Genomic DNA, 27,543 nt, shown 5'->3' on the forward strand with positions numbered 1-27,543 from the left:
CCTGCCATTCTGAAAGGGACCCATTAATCGCTACTCTTTGCTTTCTGTCAGCCAGCCAATTTTCAATCCATGTCAGTACTCTGCTCCCAATACCATGTGCCCTAATTTTGCCCACTAATCTCCTATGTGGGACCTTATCAAAGGCTTTCTGAAAGTCCACGTAAACTACATCCACTGGCTCTCCCTTGTCCATTTTCATAGTTACATCCTCAAAAAATTCCAGAAGATTAGTCAAGCACAATTTCCCCTTCATGAATCCATGTTGACTCGGACCGCTCCTGTTACTACTATCCAGATGTATCGTAATTTCATCTTTTATAATTGACTCCAGCACCTTTCCCACCACCCACGTCAGGCTAACCGGTCTACAATTCCCTGTTTTCTCTCTTCCTCCCTTCTTGAAGAGAGGGACAACATTAGCCACCCTCCAATCCACAGGAACTGATCCTGAATCTATAGAACATTGGAAAATGATTACCAATGCGTCCACAATTTCTAAAGCCACCTCCTTAAGTACCCTGGGATGCAGACCATCAGGTCCCGGGGACTTATCAGCCTTCAGACCCAACAGCCTATCTAACACCATGTCCTACCTAATATAAATTTCATTCAATTCATCCATTACCCTAGGTCCTTTGGCCACTATTACATCTGGGAGATTGTTTGTGTCTTCCCTAGTGAAGATAGATCCAAAGTACCTGTTCAACTCGTCTGCCATTTCCTTGTTCCCCATAATAAATTCACCCGCTTCTGTCTTCAAGGGCCCAATTTTGGTCCTAACTATTTTTTTCCTTTTCACATACCTAAAGAAGCTTTTACTATCCTCCTTTATATTCTTGGCCAGTTTACCTTCGTACCTGAGAGCGTGAGTGGGCCAGTGAAGGAGTGGAGCTTTAAGGCTTTGACTCGAGAGATTCTAGCAGTTTTGGCAGTTGGTCTGTGCAATCAAGATTTGAATAGATCAGCAGAAAGCCGTTGATTAGACAATCAAGATTTGAATAGCTCAGACTCAGCAGAAGGCAGCTGATTGGGCAGTCGAGGTCAGGTGACCTAACATTTTGAAAAGTTCAAACAGATAAATAGAGGGATAGCTCAAGCGAAGCGGCCAGTGAAGGAGTGGAGCTTTAAATTGAGAGGCTTAGAAGAGGTGGAGGACAAGCTAGCTCGCAGTTAGTTTTTACAATGTCTCCTGAGACGGTGATGTGCCTCTCATGTGAGATGTGGCAGTCTTGGGGGAACTCCCCTTTCCCGCAGAGTGACATCTGCCAGAAGTGCATACGGCTAGGCGATCTGGAAGACCGTGTAAGGAATCTGGAGCAGCAGCTGGATGACCTTTGACTCATAAGGGAAAATGAGGTAGCCATAGATGAGAGCTACAGGGAGGTAGTCACACCTAGGCTGTTGGAAGTAGGTTGTTGGGTGACAGTCAGTGGGGGGGAAAGCGAAGGTGAGCAGACAGGTAGTGCAGAGCACCCCTGTAGTCATTTCCCTGAATAATAAGTTTACCAACACACATAAAATTTGCTGGTGAATGCAGCAGGCCAGACAGCATCTCTAGGAAGCTGTCCTGACGAAGGGACGCGGCCTGAAATGTCGACTGCACCTCTTCCTAGAGATGCTGCCTAGCCTGCTGCGTTCACCAGCAACTTTTATGTGTATTGCTTGAATTTCCAGCATCTGCAGAGTTCCTGGTGTTTGCGTTAATAAGTTTACCATCCTGGATACTGTGGGCAGGGACGACCGACCAGGTGTGAGCCACGGTGGCAGGGCCTCTGGCACTGAGTCTGACCCTGTGGTGCAGAAGGGTGGGACAGAGAAGAGGAGAGCAGTCGTCATTGGAGACTCTATAGTCAGGGGAGCAGACAGGAGATTTTGTGGACGTGAGAAGGACACCCGCATGGTTTGTTGCCTCCTGGGTGCCAGGGTCCGGGATGTCTCTGACCGGGTGCACGACATCCTGGTACGAGAGGGAAAGCAACTAGAAGTTGTGATACATGTTGGGACCAACGACAAAGGCAGGAAGAGGGATGAGGTCCTGAAGTGTGAGTTTCGGGAATTCGGCAGAAGGCTGAAGAACAGGACCTCAAGGGTGACGTTCTCAGGATTGCTGCCAGTGCTACGTGACAGAGATGGTAAGAATTGGAGGAGATGGCAGTTGAATGCGTGGCTGAGGAGTTGGTGCAGGGAGCAGGGTTTTAGATTTTTAGATCATTGGGATCTCTTCTGGGGAAGGTGAGACCTGTACAGATTGGATGGGTTGCACCTGAACTCGAGGGGGAGCAATATCCTTGCAGGTAGGTTTGCTAGCATAGCTTGGGAGCGTTTAAACTAATTTGCGAGGGGGATGGGACCCAGAGCGATAGAGCAGTGAGAGAAGTGCATGGAGTAAAGCCAGATCTAACATATAGAGAGGCTTTGAGGAAAGAGAAGCAGAATAAACGGTGTAAAGACAGTAAGGGAGAAGGGCTGAAATGTGTGTACCTCAATGCAAGAAGCATCAGGAACAAAGGTGATGAACTGAGAGCTTGGATACATACATGGAATTATGATGTAGTGGCCATTACAGAGACTTGGCTGGCACCAGGGCAGGAATGGATTCTCAATATTCCTGGATTTCAGTGCTTTAAAAGGGATAGAGAGGGCAGAAAAAGGGGAGGAGGGGTGGCATTACTGGTCAGGGATACTATTACAGCTACAGAAAGGGTGGGTAATGTAGCAGGATCCTCTTTTGAGTCAATATGGGTGGAAGTCAGGAGCAGGAAGGGAGCAGTTACTCTACTGGGGGTATTCTATAGGCCCCCTGGTAGCAGCAGAGATACAGAGGAGCAGATTGAGAGGCAGATTTTGGAAAGGTGCAAAAATAACAGGGTTGTTATCTTGGGTGACTTTAACTTCTCTACTATTGGTTGGCACCTGATTAGTTCCAAGGGTTTAGATGGGGCAGAGTTTAAGTGTGTCCAGGATGGATTCCTGTCACAGTATGTGGACAGGCCGACCTGGGGGAATGCCATACTAGATCTAGTACTAGGTAATGAACCGGGTCAGGTCACAGATCTCTCAGTGGGTGAGCATCTGGGGGACAGTGATCACCACTCCCTGGCCTTTATAATTATCATATAAAAGGATAGAATCAAAGAGGACAGGAAAATTTTTAATTGGGGAAAGGCAAATAATGCTATAAGGCTAGAACTTGCAGGTGTGAATTGGGATGATGTTTTTGCAGGGAAATGTATTATAGACATGTGGTCGATGTTTAGAGATCTCTTGCGGAATGTAAGGGATAAATTTGTCCCGGTGAGGAAGATAAAGAATGGTAGGGTGAAGGAACCATGGGTGACAAGTCAGGTGGAAGAAGGCAGCATACATGAGGTTTAGGAAGCAAGGATCAGATGGGGCTATTGAGGAATATAGGGAAGCAAGAAAGGAGCTTAAGAAAGGGCTGAGAAGAGCAAGAAGGGGGCATGAGAAGGCCTTGGTGCGATTTTGTGAAGAACAAAAGGATGACAGGAGTGAAGGTAGGACCGATTAGAGATAAAGGTGGGAAGATGTGCCTGGAGGCTGTGGAAGTGAGCGAGGTCCTCAATGAATACTTCTCTTCAGTATTCACCAATGAGAGGGAACTTGATGACTGTGAGGACAATGTGAGTGAGGTTGATGTTCTGGAGCATGTTGATATTAAGGGAGAGGAGGTGTTGGAGTTGTTAAAATACATTAGGACAGATAAGTCCCCGGGGCCTGATGTAATATTCCCCAGGCTGCTCCACGAGGCGAGAGAAGAGATTGCTAAGCCTTTGGCTAGGATCTTTATGTCCAGTTGTACACGGGAATGGTACCGGAGGATTGGAGGGAGGCGAATGTTGTTCCCTTGTTCAAAAAAGGTAGTAGGGATAGTCTGGGTAATTATAGACCAGTGAGCCTTGTGTCTGTGGTGGGAAAGCTGTTGGAAAAGATTCTTGGAGATAGGATCTATAGGCATTTAGAGAATCATGGTCTGATCAGGGACAGTCAGCATAGCTTTGTGAAGGGCAGATCGTGTCTAACAAGCCTGATAGAGTTCTTTGAGGAGGTGACCAGGCATATAGATGAGGGTAGTGCACTGGATGTGATCTATATAGATTTTAGTAAGGCATTTGACAAGGTTCCACACGGTAGGCTTATTCAGAAAGTTGGAAGGCATGGGATCCAGGGAAGTTTGGCCAGGTGGATTCAGAATTGGCTTGCCTGCAGAAGGCAGAGGGCGGTGGTGGAGGGAGTACATTCAGATTGGAGGATTGTGACTAGTGGTGTCCCACAAGGATCTGTTCTGGGACCTCCACTTTTTGTGATTTTTATTAACGACCTGGATGTTGGGGTAGAAGGGTGGGTTGGCAAGTTTGCAGATGACACAAAGGTTGGTGGTGTTGTAGATAGTGTAGAGGATTGTCAAAGATTGCAGAGAGACATTGATAGGATGCAGAAGTGGGCTGAGAAGTGGCAGATGGAGTTCAACCCGGAGAAGTGTAAGGTGGTACTCTTTGGAAGGACAAACCCAAGGCAGAGTACAAAGTAAATGGCAGGATACTTGGTAGAGTGGAGGAGCAGAGGGATCTCGGGGTACATGTCCACAGATCCCTGAAAGTTGCCTCAATATATAGTAGTATATTGAAAGAGTAGTTAAGAAAGCTTATGGGGTGTTAGCTTTCATAAGTCAAGGGATAGAGTTTAAGAGTCGCGATGTAATGATGTAGCTCTATAAAACTCTGGTTAGGCCACACTTGGAGTACTGTGTCCAGTTCTGGTCACCTCACTATAGGAAGGATGTGGAAGCATTGGAAAGGGTACAGAGGAGATTTACCAGGATGCTGCCTGGTTTAGAAAGTATGCATTATGATCAGAGATTAAGGGAGCTAGGGCTTTACTCTTTGGAGAGGAGGAGGAGGATGAGAGGAGACATGACAGAGGTGTACAAGATAATAAGAGGAATAGATAGAGTGGATAGCCAGCGCCTCTTCCCCAGGGCACCACTGCTCAATACAAGAGGACATGGCTTTAAGGTAAGGGGTGGGAAGTTCCAGGGGGATATTAGAGGAAGGTTTTTTTACTCAGTGGTTGGTGCGTGGAATGCACTGCCTGAGTCAGTGGTGGAGGCAGATATACTTGTGAAGTTTAAGAGACTACTAGACAGGTATATGGAGGAATTTAAGGTGGGGGCTTGTATGGGAGGCAGGGTTTGAGGGTCGGCACAACATTGTGGGCTGAAGGGCCTGTACTGTGTTGTACTATTCTATGTTCTATGTTCATTTTCTCTCCGTGTATTGCCTTTTTAGTTACCTTCTGTTGCTCTTTAAAAGTTTTCCAATCCTCTGGCTTCCCACTTATCTGTGCTATGTTATACTACTCTTTTATTTTTATACTGTCCATTACTTCCCTTGTCAGCCACGGCCTCCTCTTACTCCCCTTAGGATCTTTCTTCCTCTTTGGAATGAACTGATCCTGCACCTTCCGCATTAGTCCCAGAAACACTTGCCATTGCTGTTCCACTGTCATCCCTGCTAGGGTATTGTTCCATTGAACTTTGGCCAGCTCCTCCCTCATAGCACCATAGTTCCCTTTGTTTAATACTGACACTTCCGAATTTCCCTTCTCCCTCTCAAATTGTAGATTAAAACTTATCATATTATGGTCACTACCTCCTAATGACCCTGAGGAACTTAAAGCTTTTGACCTGTTCCACTTGTGCACCACTGATGTAAATTGGATCATGCGGTCCGCTACTCCTTCTGAAGTCAACAACCAATTCCTTCGTCTTGCTGACGTTGAGAGATGGGTTACTGTCTTCGCACCAGGCCACCAGGTTCTAAATTTCCTCTCTGTACTCAAACTCATCGTTACCTGAGATATGGCCTACAGTTGTTGTCATCAGCAAACTTGTATATTGAGTTTGATGGAAACTTGGCTACACAATCATGTGTGTACAGTGAGTACAGCAGGGGGCTGAGTACACAGCCTTGTGGGGCACCGGTGCTCAGAGTGATTGTAGAGGACAGCTTGTCCCCTATTTTTACAGCCTGGGTCCTGTCTGTGAGGAAGTTGAAGATCCAGCTGTAGATCTGAGTGCTAAGGCCTGGGTTCCGGAGCTTAGGAATCAGTTTATTGGGAATGATGGTATTAAAGGCAGAGCTGTAGTCAATGAAAAGGAGCCTTATGTATGCATCTTTATTCTCCAGGTGCTCTAAGGAGGAATGTAAGGCCAGAGAGATGGCATCTGACGTTGACCTGTTGCTCTGGTAGGCGAATTGCAAAGCGTCGAGGTTGATCGGTAGGCTGTGATTGATGTGTGCCATAATCAATCTCTCGAAGCACTTCATAGCAATTGATGTCAGAGCCACAGGTCGATAGTCATTCAGGCATGCCACCTTGCTCTTCTTCAGCACTGGGATTATCGTTGCCTTCTTAAAACACGAGGGGATCTTAGACTGAAGTAAGGAACAGTTGAAGATGTTAGCAAACACTCCAGCTAGCTCGCTTGCATAGGCCCAGAGAACCTGTCCTGGGACGCCATCTGGGCCCGTCTCCTTCCTTGGATTTATCTTCAAGAAGGCCCTTCTAACGTCCTCCTCAGTGACGATGAATCTCAATGCCACTAGGTCCGGTTCATCCGGAGGGAGCGGGACGCTCCTCTTCTGTTCAAATCTTGTGTAGAATATGTTAAGTTCGGCAGGAAGAGAAGCGCCACAGTTATTGATATTTCCAGCCTTTTCTTTGTGTCCAGTGATCTCATTTAGACCCTGCCATAGTCTACTGGCATCCCTTTGGTTAGCCTGGGCTTCCAACTTGGCTCAATATTGCCTCTTGGTGCCCTTAATGGCTTTCCGGAGTTCATGCCTGGATTCCGTGTAGCCACTGGTATCCCTGGACCTAAAAGCCGCAGCTCTAGCCTTTAAAAGGGACTTGACCTCATAATTCATCCAAGGTTTCCGGTATGGCAATTATTAGGTATGGCAATGGATTTCAGAAAGGCATGTGCTAAGATTCACCATGCAAGGCTCATTCAGAAAGTAAGGAAGCATGGGATCCAAGGAGACCTTGCTTTGTGGATTCAGAATTGGCCTGCCCACAGAAGGCAAAGGGTGGTTGCAGGTGTTTCATATTCTGCATGGAGGACGGTGACCAGTGGTGTTCTGCAGGGATCTGTTCTAGGTCCCCTCTTTGTGTTTATAAATAACCTGGATGAAGAAGTAGAAGGTGGGGGGGGCAGTAGGTTTGATGATGACACAAGGTTGGGGGTGTTGTGGATAGTCTGGAGGGTTGTCAGAGGTTACAGCAGGACATCGATAGGATGCAGAACTGGGCTGAGAAGTGGCAGATGGAGTTCAACACAGGTAAGCGTGAAGTGGCTCATTTCAGTAGGTCAAATTTGAAGACAGTATCGTATTAATGGTAAGACTCTTGGCAGGGTGGAGGATCAGAGAGATCTCGGGGTCCCTGTCCACAGGACACTCAAAGCTGCTGTGCAGGTTGACAGTGTTGCTAAGTAGGCGTATAGTATGTTAGCATTCATCAGCCGTGAGATTTGAGTTTAAGAGCATGTGTCATTTCTGGTCACTTCACTACAGGAAGGATGTGGATCTCTTACTAGCTCTTTCAGTTAGTCCTGACGAAGGGTCTCAGCCCGAAATGTCACTGTACTTCTTCCTAGAGATGCTGCCTGGCCTGTTGCGTTCACCAGCAACTTCTATGTGTGTTGCCTTATGAGATTAAGTTGAGTGAACTTGGCCTATTCTCCTTGGGGTGACAGAGGATGAGAGGTAAGCTGATAGAGGTGTATAAGATGATGAAAGGCATTGATCATGTGGATAGTCAGGTTTTTTCCCCAGGGCTGAAATGGCTAACATGAGGAGTCACAGTTTATGGTGTTTGAAAGTAGGGACAGAGGGCAAGTTTTTCCAGACAGTGTGGTGCGTATAATTAAAAAAGACACTGCCGGCAACAGCGGTGAAGCTGGATACAATACGGTCTTTTAAGAGATTCTTGGATAGGTACATGGAGCTTAGAAAAATAGAGGGCTATGTGGGATGGTAATTTGAGGCAGTTTCTAGATTGGGTTACATGGTTGGCACAATATCGTGGGCCAAAGGGCCTGTAATGTGCTGTAGATTTCTATGTTCTATTAAAGCTGAGGAAAGATTGGTAAAAATGTAATTTAAAAATTTTAGAATGTCCTAAACCTTACATTTCAAACTACCCATTCCAAATTCTCAGCTTCGAGGCTATGGAAATGAAGGGTATCCTTTCTTAAAAATTACACTCCCCGAAAAGCTCATCACTCTTTACTTCTGGAGAATTAAGAGGGCAATATGTTAAGTATTATAATACACACAAAATGCTGGAGGAACTCAGCAGGACAGGAAGCATTTATAGAAAGGAATAAAGAGTCAATGTTTTGGGCCAAACTCTCTACCAGTCCTGAAGTATTTCGAACTGAAACATTGACTCTATTCCCTTCCAAAAGATGGATTTATAGATACTTTATTGATCCCAAAGGAAATTACAGTGTCACAGTAGCATTACAAGTGCATGGGTATACAAATTAGAATAAAAAATAAGTTACCTTAAAAATGAAATGTACAAGAATTACAAATCAAATATTGCAGGATTTACAATATTTCCAAGTTCTCACTGATAAAATGGTAGTACAAGAATTACTATAATATTATACAGTAATGGGGGCACATTCACACTGTACAGATAAAAAGTTATGGTAGTATTGCACATGGAGTCCGTCACAGCAAGGTGTGGTAAACAGAGCTTAAAAACAGTCAAACAGGAGGGGGTCATCACCTTCCCCATTGCAGGTTGACTCATTAAAGAGACTAATGGCCAAGGGTTAGAATAACTTCATTCAGCACTCTTTGGAGCAGTGCAGATGCCTTAGTTTATTACTGAAAGTGTTCCTCTATTCAGCCAAAGTGGCATGCAGAAGGTGAGAAACATTGTCCAGAATTGCCAGGATTTTCCCGAGGGTCCTTTGTTCTACCACAATCTCCAGTATGCCCAGTTTGACTCCTATAACAGAGCCAGCCTTTCTAATCAGTTTATTGAGCCTGTTGGCATCACCCGTGTTGATGCCATTGCCCCAGCACGTCATCGCATAGAAGACTGCGCTGGCGACAAGAGACTGGTAGAACATGCGAAGGAGAAGCCTGAATACACCAAATGACCTCGGCCTCCTCAGGAAGTCGAGGTAATTCTGGCCCTTCTTGTACACAGCCTCTGTGTTGGTGCTCTACTCATGTCTGTCATTCAGGTGCAGCCCCAGGATCTTGTGGGTCTTCACCACATCCTCACCATCAATAGTAACAGGGAGCAGTGCAGGCTTAGTCTTTCTAAAATCCATCAGCATCTCCTTTGTCTTCCTGATATTGAGCTGCAGATGATCCACCTTGCACCATTTGACAAAGCCCTCCACCAGGGCCCTGTGTTCATCCTCCCTTTATACACTCAACTATTGCTGAGATCAGAAAATTTCTGCAGGTGACCTGACTCAATTTTGTATCTAATGTCTGAGGTATACAGGGTGTTACAAGAATCACTGCTTGAGGCACAGAAAATCTGTATTTGCCCACAAGTAACTTTTACCATCTCAACTAAAAAGCAGGTGGGTTCACAAACTACCCACCTGTGTGCACCCCACTAGAACCCCTGACCCTCCGTGAACAGTCAATGAAGAGAAAAGGTATTACCTGGGAAAGGGGTCTACGCTGACCGCGTGTTCTTCATGGTTCCGATCTCCACGGGTCCATGGGGTCCTCCTTATCTGCAACGGTTGGTCTCGGGTCGCTGTTGAGTTATCACCCCTGCATATTTGGAGCTCCTAACTCTTATAGTCTTCCTCATCTGCAGCCCATTGGCTCAAGGTCACGTGACTACATGGATCACCTTCTTACTGGTTCTACCTAGTCCAGGACTACAACCAACATTGTTTCATGGTTCTGCCCACCCCAGCATTGTGTATTTGGTCTTTCAACTCTGACTGGTCCAAACCAGTTAAATGAGATGACCCAGACATAGTCTAACAAGATTACAGATTGCCTCCTTGGTAGGTCTGGCATTTTACATTAGTATCTACTTATCTGAGAATGGTCTCAGGTTTATGGGTCATCACCTGAAGCTCCTTGTGTCCACATTCAATTGCTCTGATTATATTAGCCCACAGCAAGAATCAGATGAGTCCACAAAATGGGGGGGGCGGGGGGGGGGAGAGAGGGAGAGAGAAACACCCTGTCCATTGATTAATGGATTCATCAAATCCATTAATTGTATACTATAGTTTCTTCTGGCTACCAAGGGTAAACAGAAAGGGAGCCAATACAGTCCCCCGTGGGACCCCAGTGCTGCTCATATGCATGTCTTAAACATAGCTCTAAAGCCACTCAAACTGTAGTCTGCCAGTTAGTTAGTTCATTATGCAGGAAATGCCAAACTGCATTGAACAGACCTTCTCCCCAGCAATGAGGGCTGCATAGTATTGAAAGCGCTTGAGAAATCGAAGAACATGATCCTCAGAGTGCTGCCCTGATTATCCAGATGGGAATTGGCTCTGTTCAGCAGGTGGACGACAGCATCATCGACTCCAATGTAGGCAAACTGCAGGGGATCGAGGGCTGATCTGACCAGGGGTCAGAGGTGAACCAGACCCACCTCTCTGGGGTCTTCATGATGTGTAAGGTCAGGGCCACTAGACTGTAGTCATTCAAGACTTTCGTCAGCCCTTCATGATGTTTTCTACGCAGTCGGGATGCTTTCCAGGCTGAGGCTCAGATTGAAAAGGCCCTGGAGAACTCCACACAACTGCTCAGCACACTCCGTCAGGACCTTGGGGTTCACACCATCCGGTCCCAATGCTTTGCCATGTCTGAGTTTCCCCAGAGCCCTTCCCACCTGCTCAGCAGTGAAGGCAAGTCCATGATAACTGGGCAGTTGGTGGAAGGTGGGGACTGGGGGAGGTGAAGATCGGGATGATAGCAGTTGGTAAGTGGAGGTGTGGATAGTAGATGTAGGGGAAGGAGAGGGTGTAGAGAGTGGTAGCCTGTGGTGTTTATCCATGTGTTATCCACGTGTTATCCATGAGGGGGGAGTAGGGAGAAGGGGAAGGCATTGGTGCTGAGGAAGTACTGGGTGCCTCAGCACCTGGGCTGGTGTGCTGGGGGGAGGTGTGAACAGTAGGGCAATTTTCAAACCTACTGAGGAATTGGTTTAACTCATTACTCCATTCATGGCTGCACTCACGGCTCTAGAGCCAGGCTGATTGAAGCCAGTGATGTTCTTCATGCCTCTCCACAATACCCTTGCACTACTCTGCCCAAGTTTGTTCTCCAGCTCTCTCCTGTATTTCCCTTTAGCCACCTTGATCTCCTGCTTTAGCTCCCTCTGCAAGTTTCAATTCCTGTCTCCTGATGTTAAAGGCTCTCTTTTTGCGGTTGACAAGAGCCTTCAGATCACTGGTGATTCATGGTTTGTTGTTAGGGAAACAGCAAACAGTCCTTGATGGTATTACAGTGTCCACACACATTGGAGCCAGTGGTGCAATCAGCAAGTCTGTTAATGTCCTCCCCATATGGTTCACAAAGCACATTCCAGTCAGTAACCACAAAGCAGCCCTTCAAAGCCTTGATGGCGTCTGGAGACCATTTCTTTACTGTCTTAGTGGTAATTAGCTGTTGCTATACTTTGGGCTCATACAAGGGCATGAGGTGAACCAGGCTGTGATCTGAACTTTCAAGTGAGGGGAGAGCTGTGTGCATCTTTAATACTGCATACAAGAGGTTCAGTGTTTTATTTTCCCTTGTATGATCCTTGACAAACTGATCAAAGGTAAGTAGAGTTGTCAAGAGAGAAACATGGTTGAACTCTCCCGATACTCTCTGAACCATTGGGGTGCAGAGTATGGAACTCGTGATAGTAGTGTGTGTGAGACCTCACACACAGCATCAGGACTTCATCTGGAAGGCAGAATATAAACAATGAGGAATATGGCGTGGCTGAACTCACGCAGTGGATAATACAGACGTAAACTCACAGCAAGCAATTCGATGTCCGGACCGCAGATTTGTTCTTTCACAGAAATGTGACCAGGATTACACCATCTGCTGTTCACAAGCACAGCAAACCTACCTCCCTTCCTCTTACTGCACTATAGATTAACTCTGTCTGTTCTTATTATTGAAAACCCATTCATATTAGTGCTGAAATCTGGGATTACTCATGTAGCCATGTCTCAGTGAAACATATAACGCTGCATTCCTGATATTCGTTCTGTGTCCTCGTGAGTATTGCTAGTTCCTCCATTTTGTTTGCCAGTGATCTTATGTTCCCCAATGATAGATGGGAGGTATGGTTTTTATCTCCATCTCTCGTTGCGCTGCTTTTTACCTGATCTGCAGCCTTAGTTTCTCCATCTTAGCTCGTCCGGAATATCAAGCTTCTGCTGCTTCCAGGCTACTAGTGGCTGCTCTCTCGTATATACAATATTGCCTCCGTTACTAGTCACAGCACTCGATGGAAATAAAGTATCCCAAGAGCCAGAAGGATGATGAAAATGTTCTTAAACAGATTAATGTCCATTGCTATTTCGCAGTGTTGCCAGCCAGTAAAAAAACAAATGAAAGAACATTAAGACAAGCAAACAAACAGAGCTAATGTAAAGTGCCGCCGCCTTGCACAGCGCACACTGGCCAACCACTACTACTACTCAGCAAGTAACAAGAGTTGCTGCCAGACCTGGTGGATTCCTCTGGCATTTTGTGTGTGTTACTTTGGACCAGCATCTGCACAATCTCATGTTAGGGATTTATTGTGTCATTATTTTTAATAAATCTACTTAACAAAAACATTCAGACATTAATCTTCTTTTAATTATATCAAATAAATGACTAAATGTGTAAATTTATTAAAATTAATTCGATAAAACACTTGATCAGTGTACCTAAAGCCTCAGTTTAGCATATCTACATTGTGCTCTTGTTTTTATGCATTGTGGCTGGCTTGATGCAGTTAAGTTTACAAGTGAAATCAGCAAAGAAAATTGAGGTGTCGGAGTGGGCCAGCAGGGAGGGATTTTGCTGAAGTATGTATAGATTAACTCTACAGGCAAATCAGCAAACAGAAAAACATCAGCAGCAGACAAACTCTGAATATGGGATGGACAGAATACATTGCTACCAGACGATTGAAGTGGCCTTCAAAGGAGAGGCCTCTAGATAAAAACAGACATTAAAAACTGAGGAAAGATTGGTAAAAATGTTACTTAAAGAGATGTTCATGTGGTACAGCATCAAGAATACTAGAAGTGAAGAATAGCAGGAAATACCTAAATGAAAAGGATCTAGTACATTCCCAGCATATATGATGAATAAACACTTCTCGGGTTTCTAACTGGGTACAGGTATCGATTATAAACCCTATCATCCCGAAGTAAGATGGCAAGGTTTGTCATCGAAACATCAGTTATAATCAATACCCAAATGTTTAAGGGCCAGGAGTTCAATTAGTTGAAAGCCATAAAATGGTGGCACAGGCACAATAGGCAAATACCATTTTCTGTTTCTATACTAAATCTCAGAGTATGAAAAGCTAGATTACTCTAACAAAGTTCAAGCAAGGCCATGGAAACGTTCATCAAGATCCAGGCACACAAGAAGAGAGGGCTGAAGTTGAGAGAGTTGTGAATCACAACTGTCACAACAGGTCAACAGCAGATACCATTTCATTGGATCTTTACTCAACTATGGAAATGCATACAGTAAAAACGCATCCGTCATGATGCTCTTCATTAACTACGGCTCTGTATTCAATACTATCATCTCCTCAAAACTAATTAATAAGCTCCAAGACCTAGGCCTCAATATCTCCCTGTGCATCTGGATCCTTGATTTCCTCATTTGCAGACCCTAGTCAGTTTGGATTGTGCAGGAGATATTGTTGCCAATCACTATCATCGCATGTGCACTACAAGGCTGTGTGCTCAGCCACCTGCTCTACTCACTTTATACCTACAACTGAGGCTAAGCATAGCTCCAATGCCATATTTAAGTTTGCAGATGATACCACTCTCATTGGCCAAATTCATGGTGGTTAAAAATCAGCTTATAGGAGGGAGATTGAAAATCTGGCTCATGGTGCCATAACAATAACCTCTCAATGTCAGCAAGACCAAGGAGCTGATTATTGACTACAGTAGTAAACTGGAATTTCATGAACCAGTCCTCATTGGGGAATCAGAGGTGGTAAGGGTCAGCAACTTTAAAATTCCACAGTATTTTCAGTTCAGAGAATCTGTCTTGGGTCCAGCACCCTTACTTTCTTCAAAGTTGGAGAAGATTCAGCATGACACCTAAAACTTTGACCAACTTCTATAGGTGTACAGTTGCATTACAGCCTGATATAGAAACACCAATGTCCTTGAACAGAAAAACCTACAAAAAGTAGTGAATATGGTCCAGTCTGTCACAGGTAAAGCCCTCCCCACTGTTGAGCACATCTAAAGGGTGTATCACAGTATTTTAAAATCTGAAGTTTGTCATGCAATAAATAAGATGAAGAAAGGAAAGGTAGCAGGTCCTGATGAATTGGTAATAGAACAAATTATTGCCCTTGAAGATTATGGAATTGAAAAACTTATTGATTTAATCAATGACATTTATGAGACTGGAATAATACCAGAAGAGATGAAAAAAATTCAGTATTTATCACTCTTCCTAAGAAACCTGGAGCAATAAAATGTGAATTACATAGGACCATAAGTTTAATGAGTCACATCACCAAGATACTTCTAAGAATTTTGAGTATAGTAATATAGTAAAGAGTTAGTAATATAGTAAAGCTACTAGGACTTGATGTTTCAATCCCTATGCTAAGTCGGCACTCTCGATTTTGGCAGTGGGCTTGGAGTAGTGACAAGGAGGGATGGTAGGTACATCATCGGGGTCATCAGGTGGGCACCCTCCTTCTTTGACATTTCGTTGATAAGCCCATGGCGTCTCCAGAGGGCTCAACAGTGCTACCTGGCGTCCCAGATACACCCCCCTCAGTTCCATATCCTCCAGTCTTCATATTGCAGCCCAGTTGCTGTCTTTCCTTTTAATCCAAATCCAATTGCTGCTTTCTTCTGCTGCATTTGACAAGGATTTGATTGCTTGTTGGAGGGAGTGACCCCTCACCCCCATCTTCTTCAATAGACTGGTCGTGGATGTAGCAACGAATCTCCTGCATCCCAGTTCTACAGGGAAAATCTTGGTCTTCCAGCCATTCTGGGCAGCTTCAGTTACCAGTTCAGGGTGCTTGGTCTTTTTCCTCTCATAAGCTTCTTCGACACCATCTTCCCATGGTCCTGTCAATTCCACAACATATGCCAGCTTGGCTGTTGTGGACCACAGGACCATGTCTGGCCAGAGTGTTGTAGCCGTAATGTCTGGGGGAAACACAAGCTTTTTTTCCCAAGTCCACGTCCATTTTCCAATCCCGAGCAACCTGCAGAATACTTACATCTTTTGATGTTATATGGTGCTCTGGAGGTTGGCCGGCTGGTACAAATCATGTGATGTGGACATTTCCTGTCGATGTTTGTGGGAGAGCATTTGTGGTGATTCGCCTCTGTTTCAAGATTGATGCCAGCTGTCTGAGAACTTGGTTATGCCGCCAAGTGTACCACCCCTGGGTGAGGTGAGGCTCGTGGTGCATCCTGTTAAAATGTGCCTTAGTGATCCAGGTACCTGACAAAGAAAGCAAATGGGATCTTCTCCCCACCACTGGTTCAGGTTCTGGGGTGTGGGTAGGAGGTCATAAGTGGATCTGATGACCAAACTTAACTGAGATCTCTCCATCTCCCAGATGTCACGCCAGCTAAGTTTCCTCTTTTCCAAGCTCTACCAATTAGTCCATTGGCCCTGCCTGGCCAATGAGACGCCCCTGGCGTGTCGCTCTGCCTCCTCCTGTCTTCTCAACTCCTCCACCACGAGCCACCTCTTCTGCACTGATGTTGCCTTGTGCCATTGAGGATTCTTTGGGACGAGCCCGAGCCCAGCTCTTCCATGATGGACTTGGCCAACCACATCCCTGAAGCAAAGAGCAGACTTAGCACTGAACGGCTTCAGAGTAAGATACAAGCTGAAATAGGTAAAGAACAATGTGGTTCTGTGAAAGACAAAGGTACAAGAAACGCGATATTGATGTTAAGGATACTACCAGAATGAGCTATTCAAGTGCAAAAAGAATTGCTTATTTGTTTTATCGACTACACAAAAGCATTTGATAAAGCACAATAAGTTATTTGAAATATTACAGGAAACTCTAGATCTAGATTCGAACGACCTCCGCCTAATCAGAAATCTGTACTGGGAACAAACTGCCGCTGTAAGAATAGATGGAGAAGTCAGTCAGTTTACGAAAATCAAGAGGCGTTAGACAAGGGTGTGTTTTCTCCCTTGATTTATTTAATGTGTACAGTGAAACAATATTACAAAAAAAGAGAGACATCTTGAGAATCAGGTTGGTTGGTGGTGAAAACATTAATAATTTCAGATATGCGGATGACACTGTGTTAATTACAAATACGGAGGAAGAACTACAAAACTTGATTGATACAATTGTTGAAGAAAGTGCAAAAATGGGTCTATCAATCGCAGAAAGACAGAATGTATGGTGATATCCAAAAAGAAGGAGAATCCTATCTGCAGGCTGAGAATAAACAGCGAAGACATAAAACAAGTACAGAACTTCTGCTACTTAGGAAGCTGGGTGACATCAGATGCCAGGTGCGACATGGACGTCAAAAGAAGAATAGGGATGGCAAAAGACACCTTTACAAGAATGAAGAGTATATTGACCAACACTAACGTAGGCACGACAACCCACCTCAGAGCACTGAAATGTTACGTTATATGGTTCAGAATGTTGGACAATATCTAGTAACATGAGGAAATGAATTAAAGCAGCAGAGATGTGGTTTTTGAGGAGGAAGCAAAGAATATCATGGACGAAACAAATATCTAACGAGGATGTCATGAACAGAGCAAGCACAAAAAGAGAAATAATGTATGAGATCATGCAAAGGCAACGTAACTTCATTGGACATGTGATTAGGAAAGAGGAGTTAGAATGCATGGTAATTATGGGAAAGATTGAAGGGAAGAAAGCAAAAGGAAGGCAAAGACAAATGATGATGGAGACAAGCAACACACATAAAAGTTGCTGGTGAATGCAGCAAGCCAGGCAGCATCTCTAGGAAGAGGTACAGTCGACGTTCTGGGCCGAGACGTTGACTGTACCTCTTCCTAGAGATGCTGCCTGGCCTGCAGTGTTCACCAGCAACTTTTATGTGTGTTGCTTGAAATTCCAGCATCTGCAGATTTCCTCATGTTTGTGATGATGGAGACAGCAGCCAGAGAACTAGAAGTGAATACCAATGAATTGATCCACTTGACCCGAAACCGGAGTTTGTGGGCCATGGCAGTCAAAGCTCAATCTGGGCATGGCACCTGAAGATGATGATGATCACAGGAAAGCAGCAACCGTCATCAATCCTCACCAACTGGGCCATGCCCTCTTCTCACTGCTACTATCAGGAAGGAGGTACTGGAGATTCAGGACCCACACCACAGAGTGCAGGAACAGTTAATACTCCTCAACCATCAGGCACTTGAACCAGAGGAGATAAATTCACTCAACCCAACTCTGAAATGTTCCCACAACTGATGGACTCACTGTTAACTACTCTTCATCTCATATTTTCAATATTTACTGCTTTTTTAAATATATTTTGCACATGGGTTGTTTTTCTGGCTTATGTGCGGTTCTTCATTGATTCTATAGTGTTTCTTTATACCTACTGTGAAAGCCCATAAAAAAATGAATCTCATGGTTCTATATGGTGACATATAGAGTACTGTGCAAAAGTATATATATATATAGCCCAAGACTTTTACTTAGTACTGTAGTAATTTTATGTATTGCACTGTACTGCCACTGCAAAAAAAATTCATGATATATGTGACTGATGATAAACCTGATTCTGATTTGGGTCTCTATTGTGGACTGAGAGCCAAAGGTGACAGGGAGAGGGACATGGCTGGGAAAAGGGGAAGGGAGAGGGGAGGGAGTGGGAAGCACCAGAGAGACATTCTTTAATGATCAGTAAACCAGTTGTTTGGAATCAAATGACCTTGCCTAGTGTCTCAAGGTTGGGTGTGTCTGCACCCATACCACTCCCGCCCTTGGCAATCCCTCTCTGCCACCTGTCCCACATCCTTCCTGCGGTGCTCCACCATCCTTTCCATCCATCACATTTACAAACTTGCTCTTTGCTCCACATTGATAAATACAGTACTGTGCACAAGTCTAGGCACCCTATATGTGCCTAAGACTTTTGCACGGTTCTGCACGTACCTTGATAATAAATTTACTTTGAAATTTGAATATTAAAAGTAAGGTTACTTTCTGGAAAGTAGTGGTGCAAGCAAATCGCACAAATATGCCAATGCCATCGAGCTTCAACAAATTTCCTGGGCCTGAATTAACCGTTCAGAAACTCTTTAGGAGTTGGGATTCAGCAGAATGAGGCAAGAATGTGATCCAGTGCACACTGAGCAGACTCATACAGGAGTACAGTAGAGGTGAGAGGTACGGGTCAGAGAGAAATTATGTCATTAATGAGATTACTCTGAGACAGCAGACTCAGAGGTCAGAAGGGTCAAATGGTTTCCTTCTATGCCATAAGGCTACATGATGATTAAGAGGACATTTCACTATAGTAAAAATGAGAGGCCTTTAAAGTATGGGTTTTGTACTTAAGCCATAAAGCGCTACAGTTGCATGCAAAAGTTTATAAACCCTTTGCAATTACCTGGTTCTCACCACTCATAAAATATGGTCTGATCTTCATCTAACTCACAATAATAGACAAACACAACCTGCTTAAATTATAGATAAGTTCCTCTTATCTAAAAATGTTGACGTTTCATGACAGTCATACACATCTCAAGTTACCAAGAACATTTACAAATAAAATCCCATTAATACACTAACTCCCAGCATCTGCAGCCCATTGTGTATCCGTGCTACATACTGATCTTCTGTTCTCCATTACTTTTAATCCCTATCTAAATTAAACGTGAACCTCCCACGACCTGGCGCCATCCCAACAACAAACGAGGGGCCAGCGCTTTGTTACCGGAGCGGCCATACTGAACCCCAAACAACGCCGCCGGCCAATAAAGCCAAACCCCGGTCCGCCGCCGGTTACCGAGCTGTGCCCACTTTTCCGAGCTCGCCGTGCGCCGCCAGACCCTTACCGGTAACCACAAGTCATCACTGAGCTGTACCCACGCTTCCGAAACCCCTGAGAGCCGCCGCCATCGCTCCTGCAAATATTCGGCCAACAAACTCCCCGCCGAAACTGACGCAGCCACGCCCCTCCATCTGTATTACGCACACGCGTCGACGCCCAGGACTCTGTATAACTCATATCAGAACATCTTCACTGGGGCATCTGGTGAAATGGTTCTCTGCCTGTCGCACTCCAACACATCACCCTTCGACACCACTGGAAAATACAAATTGCTCTCCATGGCTCGCGGAAAACTTCCATGATGAAATTCAATCCCAAATCGAATTTATTCTCAATATGGACAAAATATGTTGAGTTACAGGTACAATGACAAACGCGCTTTAATACACCGAAAATGGATTTTAATCTATCTTCATAGGAGTTCATGTAACCAGACTGCATTAGGTCTCTCCTTTGGCGGTTAGATTACCTCCCTCAAGGGGAAAGGTTGGGTGACAGGTAGTTCGAGGCATCTCCTTTTGCTTGAGTAGTATTGGCAGACACATCAAAGTTCAAAGTAAAATTTATTATCTGTGTATATACATGTCACCACATACAACCCTGAGTTTCTTTTTCCTGTGGGCGTACTCAGCTATTTCAGTCATTTCAAAAATGAGTCTGGACGGCAGATGAGGTGGTAAGTGCTTTTTTAACATTTAAGAATAAATTGAACAGATATATGGATGGGAGGTGTATGGAGGGATATGGTCTGTGTACAGGTCAGTGGGACTAGGCAGAAAATGGTTCGGCACAGCCAAGAAGGGCTAAAAGGCCTGTTTCTGTGCTGTAGTTTTTCTATGGTTTCTATGGCATTTCAAAGATACTGAACTGAAGCCTGCTGATATCCAACTAAGAACTCATACTGAAGAAGAGATAACTCCTGCGGGAATGACATCTGTTACAGTGAAATACAACAACCAACGAGCCACTTTGGGCTTGTATGTAGTAAAATCAAGAAGGCCATCATTGTGGGGAAGTGATCGGCTGAGACAAGGTCAAATTGATTGGAGATCCCTCCACCACTTGCATGCCACATCCCCTACAATAGAATCAACTGAAAATGAATTGGAACGGTATTAGATGATGCCACAGCAGTGTCCAAAGTAATTGGAAAACTCAAACACGTCAAGGGTAAAATAGTATTATGTGAAAATGCCACACAAATTTTACAAAGTCCATCTATATCATCAGTGATAAAGTAGCCAGTGATCTAGATCGCAAGGAGGCTAAAGGAATTCTTTCCAAGGTTGAGTGGAGCCCATGGGCAAGATCAGTTTTCTCAGTAGCCAAGAAGAATGGATCTGTCAGGAACTGTGGTGATTTTAAGGTCATTAGATGGAAGAGGGTCCAAAGTGTTTCTCACCATAAACACTCACAAAGGGTGTTATTGCTATTATAGGCTTATTTCTGGAGTAGCATTTGCACCTGCACTCTGGCAGAAAGCTATAGACCAGGTGATGCAAGGCTGCCCAGGCATTCAGTGTTACCTGAATGACCTCACTGTTACTGGTAAGTATGACAAGGAACATCTTCAAAATCACATGATAGTGTTAAAAAGACTCGAAGATTATAGACTCAGAGCACAAAGCAACAAGTGTGAATTATTTAAACCAAGCATCACGTACTGTGGTCACAGCATTGATGAACAAGAATTACACAAGTGTGCTGAGAAAAGACCAGCAGTGGCCAAAGGACATCTCACAGTTGTGGTCTTTTTTCAGGATTTGTCGATTACTGTAACAGGTGCCTGTCCTCCATGCCTTAAACTCATTACGACAGACCGGGAAGAAATGTCAGTGGACAAAGCAGTGTGAGGTAGCTTTTCAAAAGGTGAAGGAAAGGGTGATGTCAGAGACTGTACTCTCACAGGATGATCCACATCTTCCAGTGAAGCTTCCCGGTGACCTTGTGCCTTATGGTATAGGTGCAGTCATGTCAGGTGTTATTTATGAATGATGGAAGTGAACGCCATACAGTCGTGGCATCATGTTCCCTTACCGCTCAGGGAGAAAAATTACACTCAGATGTACAGAGAGGCCTTGAGTCTGGTTTGGGGTGTAAAATGTTTCAACTAGTACTTGTATGGGAGAGAGTTTACCCTCATTACTCATCAACCACCAGGGTCCACTTTCAATTCAGAGAAGGATGCTCCGCTAAGATTAGCAGCACAAATGCAGAGATGGGCTCTGTCTCCTGGAGAACACAATTAAAATATCAAATTCAAGTGAATGACTTATGATGGAAGTACTGATAGATTGTCCCGTTTACCCTCGGAAAAGAAGTACCTGAAAAATTTACAGAAGAGGACTCTTCCCTTCATGTATTCTCTCTTATGCAAATTGAAAGTCTCCCATTTACTGCAGAGCTCATCCAATGGGAAACTAAAAAAGAACCCACACTGTCCCATGTCCACATGGCAACCCAAAATTGCTGTAATGTGCAGCAGAAACTCCAATTCCCTCGTTTTCAACAGTGCCGGGATAAACTCGTCTTTGACAGAGGTTGCCTTATGTGAAAACTGGCAGTTATTGTACCATCCAAGCTGAGAGCTAAAGTTTTGGAGGAGCTACATGCCGACCATCTAAGTGTGGTCAAAGTGAAAACATAGGTTCAAAGTCTTGTCTGGTGGCCTGGGATAGATCAGCAGATCGAGAAGCTTGTCATGCAGTGTTCGGGATGCCACATGTCCAGAAGAAAGGTATTCAGAGCTGTCAGAACCATTTCCTGCAATCGCAGAGTGAACTCCTACAATTACCATGAAGGAGGCCTCAGAACCTGCAAGTCTCACCTACACAACTACAAGTCTCACCCGCCAAACAGAGTGAAAACTCCCACCCTTGCCAAGAAAGCCATTATCCCACATGAGTGAGAAATCCTCCCTAGCAATTGTCTTTAGGCCTGAATGGGATCATTTAAAATTTACTATACAGTGAGTGTCTATATAATAGTTCTATTGTATAATATATGGTTCATAGATTATATACTGTACAATTTATAATATAAATTGAAATGCATTCTGTATTGAGGTGAAGTTTATAGTTACTTAGGGAGGAATGTTGTGTACTTAATAGACGGTGATGTGCCTCTCATGTGAGATGTGGCAGTCTTGGGGGAACTCCCCTCTCCCGCAGAGTCACATCTGCCAGAAGTGCATACAGCTGGGCGATCTCAAAGACCGCGTAAGGAATCTGGAGCAGCAGCTGGATGACCTTCGACTCATAAGGGAGAATGAGGCAGTCATAGATGAGAGCTACAGGGAGGTAGTCACACCTAGGCTGTTGGAAGCAGGTCGTTGGATGACAGTCAGAGAGGGGAAAGCGAAGGTGAGCAGACAGGTAGTGCAGAGCACCCCTGTAGCCATTCCTCTGAATATTAAGTTTGCTGTCCTGGATACTGTTGGCGGGGACGACCGACCAGGTGTGAGCCACGGTGGCAGGGCCTCCAGCACTGATTCTGACCCGGTGGTGCAGAAGCATGGGACGGAGAAGAGGAGAGCTGTCGTCGTTGGAGACTCTATAGTCAGGGGAGCAGACAGGAGATTTTGTGGATGTGAGAAGGACACCCACATGGTTTGTTGCCTCCCGGGTGCTAGGGTCCGGGATGTCTCTGACCGGGTGCACGACATCCTGGTACGAGAGGGAAAGCAACCAGAAGTCTTGATACATGTTGGTACAAACGACATAGGCAGGAAGAGGGATGAGGTCCTGAAGTGTGAGTTTCGGGAATTCGGCAGAAGGCTGAAGAACAGGACCTCAAGGGTGGCGTTCTCAGGATTGCTGCCAGTGCTACGTGACAGTGAATGTAAGAATTGGAGGAGATGGCAGTTGAATGCGTGGCTGAGGAGTTGGTGCAGGGAGCAGGGTTTTAGATTTTTGGACCTTTGGGATCTCTTCTGGGGAAGGTGGGACCTGTACAGATTGGATGGGTTGCACCTGAACTTGAGGGGGAGCAATATCCTTACAGGTAGGTTTGCTAGCATGGTTCGGGAGCGTTTAAACTAATTTGCAAGGGGGATGGGATCCGGCGCGATAGAGCAGTGAAACAAGTGCATGGAGTAAAGCCAGATCTAACATATAGAGAGGCTTTGAGGAAAGAGAAGCAGAATAAACGGTGTAAAGACAGTAAGGTAGAAGGGCTGAAGTGTGTGTACCTCAATGCAAGAAGCATCAGGAACAAAGGTGATGAACTGAGAGCTTGGATATATACATGAAATTGTGATGTAGTGGCCATTACAGAGACTTGGCTGGCACCAGGGCAGGAATGGATTCTCAATATTCCTGGATTTCAGTGCTTTAAAAGGGATAGAGAGGGGGGGAAGGGGAGGAGGGGTGGCATTACTGGTCAGGGATACTATTACAGCTACAGGAAGGGTGGGTAATGTAGCAGGATGCTCTTTTGAGTCAGTATGGGTAGAAGTCAGGAACAGGAAGGGAGCAGTTACTCTTTTGGGAGTATTCTATAGGCTCCCTGATAGCAGCAGAGATACCAAGGAGCAGATTGGGAGGCAGATTTTGGAAAGGTGCAAAAATAGCAGGGTTGTTATCATTGGTGACTTTAACTTCCCTAATATTGATTGGCACCTGATTAGTTCCAAGGGTTTAGATGGGGCAGAGTTTGTTAAATGTGTCCAGGATGGATTCCTGTCACAGTATGTGAACAGGCTGACTAGGGGGAATGCCATACTAGATCTAGTACTAGGTAATGAACCAGGTCAGGTCACAGATCTCTCAGTGGGTGAGCATCTGGGGGACAGTGACCACCACTCCCTGGCCTTTAGCATTATCATGGAAAAGGATAGAATCAGAGAGGACAGGAAAATTTTTAATTGGGCAAGGCCAAGTTATGAGGCTATAAGGCTAGAACTTGCAGGTGTGAATTGGGATGATGTTTTTGCAGGGAAATGTACTACGGACATGTGGTCGATGTTTAGGGATCTCTTGCGGGATGTTAGGGATAAATTTGTCCTGGTGAGGAAGATAAAGAATGGTAGGGTGAAGGAACCATGGGTGACAAGTGAGGTGGAAAATCTAGTCAGGTGGAAGAAGGCAGCATACATGAGGTTTAGGAAGCAAGGATCAGATGGGTCTATTGAGGAATATAGGGAAGCAAGAAAGGAGCTTAAGAAGGGGCTGAGAAGAGCAAGAAGGGGGCATGAGAAGGCCTTGGTGAGTAGGGTAAAGGAAAACCCCAAGGCATTCTTCAATTATGTGAAGAAAAAAGGATGACAGGTGTGAAGGTAGGACCGATTAGAGATAAAGGTGGGAAGATGTGCCTGGAGGCTGTGGAAGTGAGCGAGGTCCTCAATGAATACTTCTCTTCGGTATTCACCAATGAGAGGGAACTTGATGACGGTGAGGACAATATGAGTGAGGTTGATGTTATGGAGCATGTTGATATTAAGGGAGAGGAGGTGTTGGAGTTGTTAAAATACATTAGGATGGATAAGTCCCTGGGGTCTGGCGGAATATTCCCCAGGCTGCTCCATGAGGCGAGGGAGGAGATTACTGAGCCTCTGGCTAGGATCTTTATGTCCTCGTTGTCCATGGGAATGGTGACCAGGCATATAGATGAGGGTAGTGCAGTGGATGTGATCTATATGGATTTTAGTAAGGCATTTGTCAAGGTTCCACATGGTAGGCTTATTCAGAAAGTCAGAAGGCATGGGATCCAGGGAAGTTTGGCCAGGTGGATTCAGAATTGGCTTGCCTGCAGAAGGCAGAGGGTGGTGGTGGAGGGAGTACAGTCAGATTGGAGGATTGTGACTGGTGGTGTCCCACAAGGATCTGTTCTGGGACCTCTAATTTTCGTCATTTTTATTAATGACCTGGATATGGGGGTAGAAGGGTGGGTTGGCAAGTTTGCAGATGACACAAAGGTTGGTGGTCTTGTAGATAGTGTAGAGGATTATTGAAGATTGCAGAGAGACATTGATAGGATGCAGAAGTGGGCTGAGAAGTGGCAGATGGAGTTCAACCCGAAGAAGTGTGAGGTAAGTACACTTTGGAAGGACAAACTCCAAGGCAGAGTACAAAGTAAATGGCAGGATACTTGGTAGTGTGGAGGAGCAGAGGGATCTCGGGGTACATGTCCACAGATCCCTGAAAGTTGCCTCACAGGTAGATAGGGTAGTTAACAAAGCTTATGGGGTGTTAGCTTTCATAAGTTGAGGGATAGAATTTAAGAGTCGCGATGTAATGATGCAGCTCTATGAAACTCTGGTTAGGCCACACTTGGAGTACTGTGTCCAGTTCTGGTCACCTCACTATAGGAAGGACGTGGAAGCATTGGAAAGGGTACAGAGGAGATTTACCAGGATGCTGCCTGGTTTAGAGAGTATGCATTATGATCAGAGATTAAGGGAGCTAGGGCTTTACTCTTTGGAGAGAAGGAGGATGAGAGGAGACATGATAGAGGTGTACAAGATAATAAGAGAAATAGATAGATTGGATAGCCAGCACCTCTTCCCCAGGGCACCACTGCTCAATACAAGAGGACATGGCTTTAAGGTAAGGGGTGGGAAGTTCAAGGGGGATATTAGAGGAAGGTTTTTTACTCAGAGAGTGGTTGGTGCGTGGAATGCACTGCCTGAGTCAGTGGTGGAGGCAGATACACTAGTGAAGTTTAAGAGACTACTAGACAGGTATATGGAGGAATTTAAGGTGGGAGTTTATATGGGAGGCAGGGTTTGAGGGTCGGCACAACATTGTGGGCCGAAGGGCCTGTACTGTGCTGTACTATTCTATGTTCTATGTTCAATATTTCAGTAATATTTGAGTAATATTGTAAATATATTGTTTGATTTAGCATTCTTATTCATTTAAATAATTCATTACAGGTTACAAGTAAAAGTATATGAATGGCTAACGTCATCATGCCACCACGTCAACATACGCACCTTACTTAAAGTAAAAGCCTGTTTTCTCTGGGCTTCTGCCTTTTTCTTTCAATTTAGTTCTATGTTTTGGAGTTACAAAACATAATAGTCTAACTATTTCCATTTGAACTGAAAACCAGCTACAGAGTTCAATGAATATAATTTTAAATTCAGCGGTATAGTATGCTTGCCGGTGATTACATAATAAATTTCTTTTCACTTTAGTAATCAAATGTGTGAAAGAGTAACAATAATAATTTAGATCATATTCCTGCCACTGCCTGTAAGCGGTTTGTACGTTCTGTGACTGCCCGTGTTTCCTTCGGAAGCTCCAGTTTCCCCCCCCACAGTCCAAACACGTACCAGTTAGTAGGTTAATTGCTTTTCAGATTTTCAATGAGAAACTGAATAAAAACATGGAAAAGAAACCTGTGCCCCCTTGAAGTTGCATTACCTAGAATGAAACAGGAAATTCTCACTGTTTCTGGCAGATTTTATAATTCATTTAATTTCCTGAAGAAAACGAATAACTAAAGATAACTTTTCCCATGAAGCATTGACTCTGAAATGACCCTGACTCATAATGCTAATTGAAAGCAAAATCAAAACAGATATGGAAAAAAAATCCCTGTATGACATATTGAATCCTATTCTTCTAAAGGCCAGAACTTCATTCAATAAAGATTATGCAAAATGTTCAACTTGCTTGTATAACATGTATTTCACCTCTGATGCACACCGATTTTAAACATGGATTAACTCGACTTAAAAAAATAAAGTAAGGAAGAATATTGGGGATCAAGTTAAACATTTTTAAAATTGATATCACCACCTGGAAATTCCGTTCATGCTCGACCAGCTGGTCATCTGTACTGAGTTTATAAACTATTTAAATGTCAGTTTATGTCATAGTCTGAATAGAAAAGCAGTCACTTGTGATGAGGTAAAATGTTTGACTGCAATTGAGTAATAATTTATTGAGACAAGGCATAATAACTCACAGTAATATAGTGAGACATATACATTTTCCAACTAAATTCAAATTATTTGCTTTGGACGGAGAAATTTGTATGCCAATTGTTGCCAACAATCTCATTGAAATAACTGGCCTAAGTTATTCATGTTCACTTTACATGACATAAGACCATAAGACTCTGGAAGAGAATTAGACCATTTGGCCTTGACTGAATATTTTTCTCCATAAGACAAGACCAAAAGACACAGGAACTGAATTAGGCCATTTGGCTGCGTCTGCTCTGTCATTCCATCATGACTGATTTATTATCCCTCTCAACCCCATTCCCCTGCC

General features: G+C 44.4%; 1 protein-coding gene across 1 annotated transcript in view; it reads right to left on the reverse strand.

Annotated features, from left to right (window-relative positions):
- cdc7 (cell division cycle 7 homolog (S. cerevisiae)) overlaps window positions 1-19,431 on the reverse strand; it is a 99,354-nt gene extending 79,923 nt beyond the window's left edge. The window contains exon 1 of the mRNA XM_063065047.1: window positions 19,326-19,431. The gene's annotated coding sequence lies outside the window, so the exon portion shown is untranslated. The remainder of the gene's footprint in view (window positions 1-19,325) is intronic.
- Between the last annotated feature and the right edge of the window lie 8,112 nt (window positions 19,432-27,543).

Source organism: Mobula hypostoma, chromosome 12 (genome assembly GCF_963921235.1).
Source record: "Mobula hypostoma chromosome 12, sMobHyp1.1, whole genome shotgun sequence".
Lineage (NCBI taxonomy): Eukaryota > Metazoa > Chordata > Chondrichthyes > Myliobatiformes > Myliobatidae > Mobula > Mobula hypostoma.